The 8,255-nt window shown below is 46.6% G+C and overlaps 1 protein-coding gene across 1 annotated transcript in view; it reads left to right on the forward strand.

Annotated features, from left to right (window-relative positions):
• The first annotated feature begins 2,704 nt into the window (after positions 1 to 2,704).
• The window catches only part of ARF3 (ARF GTPase 3), a 19,533-nt gene continuing 13,982 nt past the window's right edge, over positions 2,705 to 8,255 (forward strand). Inside the window, exon 1 of the mRNA XM_007107512.4 lies at positions 2,705 to 2,886. The gene's annotated coding sequence lies outside the window, so the exon portion shown is untranslated. The remainder of the gene's footprint in view (positions 2,887 to 8,255) is intronic.

Raw genomic sequence — 8,255 nt, forward strand, 5'->3', positions numbered from 1 at the left:
AGCCCGTGTGCCACAACTACTGAAGCCCGCGCGCCTAGAGCTTGTGCTCTGCAACAAGAGAAGCCACCACAATGAGAAGCACGCGCACCGCAACGAAGAGTAGCCCCCGCTCGCCACAACTAGAGACAGCCCGCTTGCGGCAACGAAGACCCAACGCAGCCAAAAATAAATAAAATAAATAAATTTATTTTAAAAAATATATAGTAGTGTCTGTATGTTAATCCCAAGCTCCTGATTTATACCTCCTTCCACCTCCCCCCCCACCGCCCCAGACATTTCCCCTTTGGTAACCACAGGTTTGTTTTCAATCATCCTTCACCATCCTTTTTCTGTTTTTAAATAATATCTTAATTTCATTGGAGTATACTTGATTTACAATTTGTATTAGTTTCAGGTGTTCAGCAAAGTGATTCAGTTATACATATACATATAGGCATTCTTTTCTGGATTCTTTTCTCATGTAGGTTATCACTCATCCTTCACCATTTTAAATTAAGGGCCTCTTGACTTCACATTCTAGGGTTGTGTTATTCTTCAGGTTAAAGTAAGAGAGAAAACAAACTGGGGGGACTTCCCTGGCAGTCCAGTGGTTAAGACTTTGTCTTTCATTGAAGGGGGTGTGGGTTCCATCCCTGGTTGGGGAGCTAAGATCCCACATGCCTCTGGCCAAAAAACCAAAACATAAAACAATGTTGTAACAAAGCAATATTGTAACAGAGTCAATACAAGACAATATTGTAACAAAGTCAATAAAGCAATATTGTAACAAAGTCAATAAAGACTTTAAAACAAAAAAAAAACCCCAAACTGGAATAAGAGGAAGGGACTGGTGAATTCATACACCAGGGATTGCTGGGGATAAGGGGTAGACAGAGTGTAGCTATCTACCAGTCTAGTTCTTCTTGGAAGGAGACAAGAAACAAGGTAAAAACAAAAACAAATTTAAAAAGCAACAATTTTGGCTCAAGCTTTAGGGAAGAGCCATGTGTTCCCTTGTACAGATGGTCCCAACTTACAATGGTTTGACTTACGATTTTTTTACTTTATGATGGTGCAAAAGTGATATGCCTCGAGTAGAAACTGTAAATTAATTTTGAATTTTGATCTTTTCCCAGGCTATTTGGTATGATGTTCTGTTGTGATGCTGGGCAGTGGCAGTGAGTTGCAGCTCCCAGTCAGCCATGCCATCACAAGGGTAAACAACTGATACACTTAAAACCATTCTGTGCCCATACAAGCATTCTGTATTCCACTTTCAGAATAGTATAGTACTCAATAGATTACATAAGATATTCAACACTTCCTTATAAAATAGACTTTGTGTTAGATTATTTTGCCCAACTGTAGGCTAATGTAAGTGTTCTGAACATGTTTAAGGCTAGGCTAAGCTATTATGTTCGGTAGGTTAGGTGCAAACGCATTTTTGACTTAAGATGTTTTAACTTACGATGGGTTTATTGGGATGTAACCCCATTGTAAGCTGAGGAGGATCTGTACTGCTGTAAATGAGGAGAAAGAGCACTTCAAGAACCTTTTTCCATTCTTAGCATTACTAGCGCCCTTCTTGTATCACAGCTGTGACTGTTCCAAGGCAGCTTTGCATGTCTAGACCAGCTGCAGAAATGAGTGTGAGGAAAGTGGGGGTTGGCAGGAATAGAGAAACACGGGTGCAAAATCCCTCACTTTCCTTGTAATCCTAAAATTCATACTCATCTAGGTATACTTCCTCAAACCATACCTCTGAATACTGGTGTTCAACCGTTTGGCTTTCACGTTCCAACTTCCTAACTGGCCCAGTGTCCGGCTGTTTCCTTCAGTCTCTTAATCACTCTCCCTCTTCCCTATGGAAAAGATCTCTTGATTCTCACCCCCGAGCAAGCTAGTCTTAGTAGTGAGTAGAAACACTGGTGCAGTGAGGGCTCTCAGGGGGGTGCACGTAGCCCTGATTAAGAAATGAAGCTGAGGACTTCCCTGGTGGTGCAATGGTTAAGAATCCGCCTGCCAATGCAGGGGACACGGGTTCAAGCCCTGGCCCGGGAAGATCCCACATGCCGCGGAGCAACTGAGCCCGTGCGCCACAACTACTGAGCCTGTGCTCCAGAGCCCGCGAGCCACAACTACTGAAGCCCGCGCGCCTAGAGCCCGTGCTCCGCAACAAGAGAAGCCACCGCAATGAGAAAACTGCACCGCAACGAACGGTAGCTCCCGTTTGCCGCAACTAGAGAAAGCCCGCTTGCAGCAACGAAGACCCAACGCAGCCAAAAATAAAATAAATAAGTAAATACATGTATATATAAAAAAAGGTTAAAAAAAATGAAGATGAGAGCTAAGGGGTAAGGTCCAAAGCAAGGGCTGTTCACTCATACTCTGCTCCTTCCTGACTTTGCCCAAGGAGTCCCAGTCTCCAGCGTGCCCACTATGCGGCCCAGTCCTTAAATAACAGACATGGCTCTGAGGCTTGGGATTCTCACCTCTGTCCCCACTGCCTCACCCACATTTCCTAGCTCCTGCCTCCGCCGCCCGCAGTTTCCAGCCCCCACATCGGCCCCCGCCAGGTCTTCCACTCAAACGCCCGCCGCCTCTGCTGCAGCAGCTGCCATGGTGATGGATCTCGCGAGAACTGCCGCTCGCCGCCGCGCAGTTCTCGCGCGATCGGGGAGGTGGGAAGTATCCTGGTCTGGGGGTGAGGGTGCGCCGCACAGCTCCTGTAGCCGTCGCGGTTTCCGGTGCTAGGTGGAGGGAAGGAAGGAGGGAGCCGGGAGCGGGGCCAGGGGAGCAGCCGCGCTGAAATCGGCGGAGGGAGCCGGAGAGAGTGGAGCGAGAGCCGAGCGGAACCTGCGGGGGCGGAGGCGGCGGCCGCAGCGGCGGAGCTGGGAGCAGGAACAGGTGAGGAGCTGGGGAGGAGGGAAGGCGGGTCCCGGTAGAGGAGAGACTCGGGGTGGGATTTGAGAAGATAGACCCCCACCCCCACCCCCACTCGCTCGCTCGCCCGGCACTACTTGGCATGGGCCGGTGTGGTCCTTCCCACCAGAGAGCTCGGAGAGGGGGCGCCGGGCCAGCCACACGCCTGCCCCCGCATTTGAAGGACACGGAGCTGGGGTGGGGGTGGAGGGCGCACATGGATTTGTCCTCCGCCTCGCACAAGGGGGCGACCTGGGCTGCAGTTAGGTTCCCCTCGCCTGCAGGAGGTGGGCTTTTGAAGGGTTGGGGTTGAGGGGGAGGAAAGCAGTCCAAGGTGAGGTGACGCGGGGGCGGTGATGGCTGTTTTGTATCCTTTTCCTATTAAAGGGCTAGGGAATGTCTCTTTTTCCTACCCCTTCTCCCCCTCCACCTTAGTAACAGACCAGAGAGAAGCCTTGCTATGGTGACACCCCCTCCCCACATCGTGGTGCAGGGGTGCTTAGGGGGTTTAGGGATTAACCCAGAACACAGGCTAGTGGGGCACCCCAGGGGCACTGTTCTGGTGGAGGCTGAGCTTTCGGGTCTTGGGGACCCCACGTCGGGAAGCGGGCAGCATGTGGGGAGCAAGAGGAGAGGAGGCAGGAGGAGGGGGAGGGGGATCTGATCTTGCTTGGAGAAGAGAGGTGGTGCCTTCCTCCCCCAGGCGAAGCGGGGGCGGTCTCACAGGAGGAGGGAGCATCTTGTCACTGGCTCTGAGTTTCTGTCTTCCAATCCGCTTTCTTTCTTTAGGAAGTACCAGGATTCCCGGAACAGAAAATGGAGCCATTGCTTATACCAGTGTCTGCGGGAAGGGGGCGGGGGTGTGTGGAATTCCCTGTTGAAAACGGGCCACTTGATTAGCAAAGTGGCAGCTCCTCTTTTGGGGGAGTTGCCTTCTTTCTGGGTTGTATTACTGCTGGTCTCTCTCTGGCCAAGCCAGGAGGAGTGTGGTATGTGGTCAGGAGTGAGAAGAAATAGTGAGGTCATCGGGTGAGGGAGAAATGTAACTTAAAACCTGTCTCTGCCGCGGTTGGATTGGGTCACCCCTGGTCTATGGCATGAAAGTTTTATTTGGTAGGAGATCTGCTGCAGGAGTCTGATTGCTTGGGTCAGTGCAACAGGGCAGAATCTAGTCTCTGCATACTTCCTTCCGTGTCTCTAATCAGGTGTTGACAGTCTTTGCTGCCATTTTGTCTTGAGCTTGTTGTTGGGGGGGGGGGTCTCCACTTGCTTTGACCGGAATGGGTCAGTGAATTGGCCATTGTACCTTAGACCCGACTTTGAATAACGCGTCTAGAAAAGCTCATTCTAAGAAAGAAGCTGATCCACCTTTTCACAGAATGGATCCTTGACCGTGGATTCAGCTGGGAAGGGTCCTCCTGTATCCCATATACACATGCCTCCTGCCTCCCAGCATAGAGTTATTACCTTGCGTAGTCAAAATTTTTATGTGTATGTCTTGCTTTTCCAAAGAGAGGAAGCTTTTTGAGTGCAGGAATTGGATCTCATCTTGTATCTCCCACACTATCTGGGCACACAGTAGGCACTCATGATGAATACAGGATGTGAATGAACAGAACTCAGGTTTTCTGACCACAGATTAAGGAAAGAGGAGGAGAGGGCTTGGCTGTCAGGGAGAGTGCCTGAAGATAGCTGACTGAGGGTGTAAAGGTCCTTAGCCTTTGTAATTAAGAAGTCTTGGTCTCTCCACCTTCCTAAGAGGCAAAAAACAGCTATGGATAATGAAAGTAAGACCCCAAAAGAAAAATATTAGAACACAGAGTCATTATTTAGCAGAAATCCCAGATCTCCTGCTTCCCCATTGTGGGCAAAGGGGTCTCTCCATTAGACCTGAGTCCTTCAGAGTGTTGTCTGCAGATTGGGATCCTGGTAATTACGGGGAAGGGAGCCAGTGTATGTATGTGGTGCCTGGCATAGAATTGGTGCCAGTGAATGGTAGCTGCTATTATTAAACTGAATGCAAGTGTAAAGGAGAGCAGACAGCAGGCTAGAAAGAGTGGAAGTGAAGTCTTAAGTGCACAAAGGGTCATAAAGTGTGTTTACCTCTGCTGGTCTCTTCCACTGGAGTCATAATAGAGAAAATGGACTCAGAGGACAGTGGGTGGGATTTGTTGGTCAGAAGGAGGAAGTTCCTTAAAACCAGGTTTCTGAAAGTTGAATCAATAACTGAGGGAAATTGTGGAATCTGCTTCCTCATATACCTTTAGAAATGGATGTCAAGCGGCTTGAGACTCAAAACATGTCACTGTATTTGGCTCTCCTCACCATTTTTTTAAAAAATTGAGGTATGGTTGATTTACAATATTGTTTTAGTTTCAGGTGTATGCATAGTTCCCTTCACCATTTTTGTTGCAAGTGAATTTAGCGGCAAAATGGTATGGTAATTAAGAGTGTGGACCTTGGAATCAGACAAAATTGAGTTCAAATCCTGCCTCTGCTAATTACTAGTTGTGTGATTTTGGTGAAATTATTTGTCCTCTTTTAGCTTCATTTTCCTCATCTGTAAAGAGTATGATAATGATAGTACCTCTTCATAGTGTTGGCATGAGAATTAAATGAGATAATACATGTAAAGCGCTTAGTATTATACAAAGTACACGTAGTAAGCCTCAAGTAAATGTTAGCTGCTATTAATAATCACCATCATCATAGAAATAATAACATGAGCACTCAGGGCTGCCTTAAAGAGGAGGTTTACAAAAGAACAACTTGCCGCCTGAAGCGCCTGTGTAGAGGGATGATTGTTACCATGACTTTCTGTGCTGGTCATAGGCTTATGAGCAATGACATCTTTTTTTCAGCGTCAGCCTCACAGAGGCAGCTCCTGTTGCCTGAGTGGGAGGTGAAGCTGGAGCAAGTCAGGGGTCCTGAACTATCACCTTGGACGTAGGGTGAGGATATGGGGGCTCAAAGATAGTGTTCATGTTAGAAAAGTCAGTGTGACTCTGAGGTAATGGTTGACTCTTCCATAAAAGAGCACCCTGATTGTCCTAGGTTGGGCATTTAGTTTCCTGGCTCCCATCATTTTAGATTTCAGTTAGTATCTCAGCATCCTTCATTTCCTGGGCCACTCTTTTCACTTAGTCATATCTCCTTTAAATGTCTGCCTTTGTTTCAGAATGTACTGTGTTAAGATCCAGAGTTGCGATATCTGTAATTCTGTCTACTGTACCGTTTCCAACATCGATTGCAAATATAGAAAGAATGCTAATAAAGCTTTTTGATAATGAAAGGACATGGGGGGCATTTGGAGAAAGTTCTACAAATGTTTGAAGGCTTTGTATTGTAGTCTAGGAAAGAACTGACTGAGATAGGGAGTCTATGAAGGTGTTAGAGATTTGTCATGGACTTCTGCAAAGGATCTGCTGCACCATATGGACCAGAAGGGAAATGGCTCTAGATTTCAGAGATCCACCATTAGCACCATATTCCTGAAGAAAGGTGAAATGCCTGGGTGTGGCAGATCTTAGTTCCCTGACAACCAGGGATTGAACCCGGGCCCTCGGCAGTGAAAGCGCGGAGTCCTAACCACTGGACCTCCAGGGAATTCCCATAACCTGTCCTTCATGAGCTTAAACACAAGAGTGTCAAGCATAAATTGTTTAAATTTCAATGATTTAGGATGCAGAAGAACATTTGCTCTCTATTGGAGTGGTTTTGTCCCCTCTCCTCCACTTTTTAAAAAAAAAGCAATTGAACTTTACCATATATAAAATCTTATTTGAAGTCTGATACGTAAAATGCATAAAAGTGCAGCTGCTGTGGTAGCGGTGGAGAGTGGCGGAACATAATTAGAGCCTCTCATATAGTTCTCCCTTTCCCCCAGGCAGGCTCTGAATCCCTCCAGGGAACCCTAGGGCTCTGAGAACGTGGAAGCCACTTCTCCACTTTGTCAGATACAGGAAAAGGATTGGAGATCACCTAAAGAATACTGTCTTCCTCAACCTCACAGACGTTTGCCATCATCAGTAGAACCGTGTTCAGCAACAAGCATATCAGTCACCAGCTACAGATCAGTCATGGAGCTGGGTGCTGGGAACATGAAACATGAATAAGGCATCGTCCCTGCTGGCAAGGGACTGAGAGTCTAGTGAAGTACTTCCCAAACTTTTTCCCACCGTGGCATACAGAGAAAATGGTAATAGTGAAACAGGCATAGCTGCTTGCAACCTGAGATGACTGGCCCATGGGCTCTAGCCACCCTAAGCCCTGCCTAGCTGTCCAGTATTGACGGGATCAGTATCTCCAGCTGACCTGTATTGCATTAAAGGCACATTATTTGGGAAGTTCCGGCTCTAGGAAGCAAAACACACAAAGGTGAATAAAACATTCTGTGGTAAGTCCTAGAGTAGAAGTGTGTTTGAGGTGCTAAGGGATCACAGATGGCTCTTATCGCTCAAGGCAGGTGATTCCCTGTCTTCTGTATCCTTAGGCTGCTCTATGATGGGTAGCCTTGTCCAAATCATGGCCTCCTGTTTCATCTGTTCACTGGCAATTCCATCGTTTTTAAAAAAATTTTTAAATTTTATTTAATTTATTTTTTTATACAGCAGGTTGTTATTAGTCATCCATTTTATACCCATCAGTGTATACATGTAAATCCCAATCTCCCAATTCATCCCACCACCACCACCCCTGCCCCCCCACCGCTTTCCCCCCTTGGTGTCCATACGTTTGTTCTCTACATCTGTGTCTCAGTTTCTGCCGGGCAAACCGGTTCATCTGTACCATTTTTCTAGGTTCCACATATATGCATTAATATACGATATTTGTTTTTCTCTTTCTGACTTACTTCACTCTGTATGACAGTCTCCAGATCCATCCACATCTCAACAAATGACCCAATTTCAGTCCTTTTTATGGCTGAGTAATATTCCATTGTATATATGTACCACATCTTCTTTATCCATTTGTCTGTTGATGGGCATTTAGGTTGCTTCCATGACCTGGCTATTGTAAATAGTGCTGCAGTGAACATTGGGGTGCATGTGTCTTTTTGAATTATGGTTTTCTCTGGGTATATGCCCAGTAGTGGGATTGCTGGGTCATATGGTAATTCCAGTTTTCGTTTTTTAAGGAGCGTCCATTACTGGTCTCCATAGTGGCTGTATCAATTTACATTCCCACCAACAGTGCAAGAGGGTTCCCTTTTCTCTACACCCTCTTCAGCATTTGTTGTTTGTAGATTTTCTGATGATGCCCATTCTAACTTAAAAGCCAGTGATTCTTGTTTATGGTTTCCTTTGCTGTGCAAAAACTTTTAAGTTTCATTAGGTCCCATTTGTTTATTTTTG

This window comes from Physeter macrocephalus, unplaced genomic scaffold (assembly GCF_002837175.3).
Source record: "Physeter macrocephalus isolate SW-GA unplaced genomic scaffold, ASM283717v5 random_317, whole genome shotgun sequence".
Classification (NCBI taxonomy): Eukaryota; Metazoa; Chordata; class Mammalia; order Artiodactyla; family Physeteridae; genus Physeter; species Physeter macrocephalus.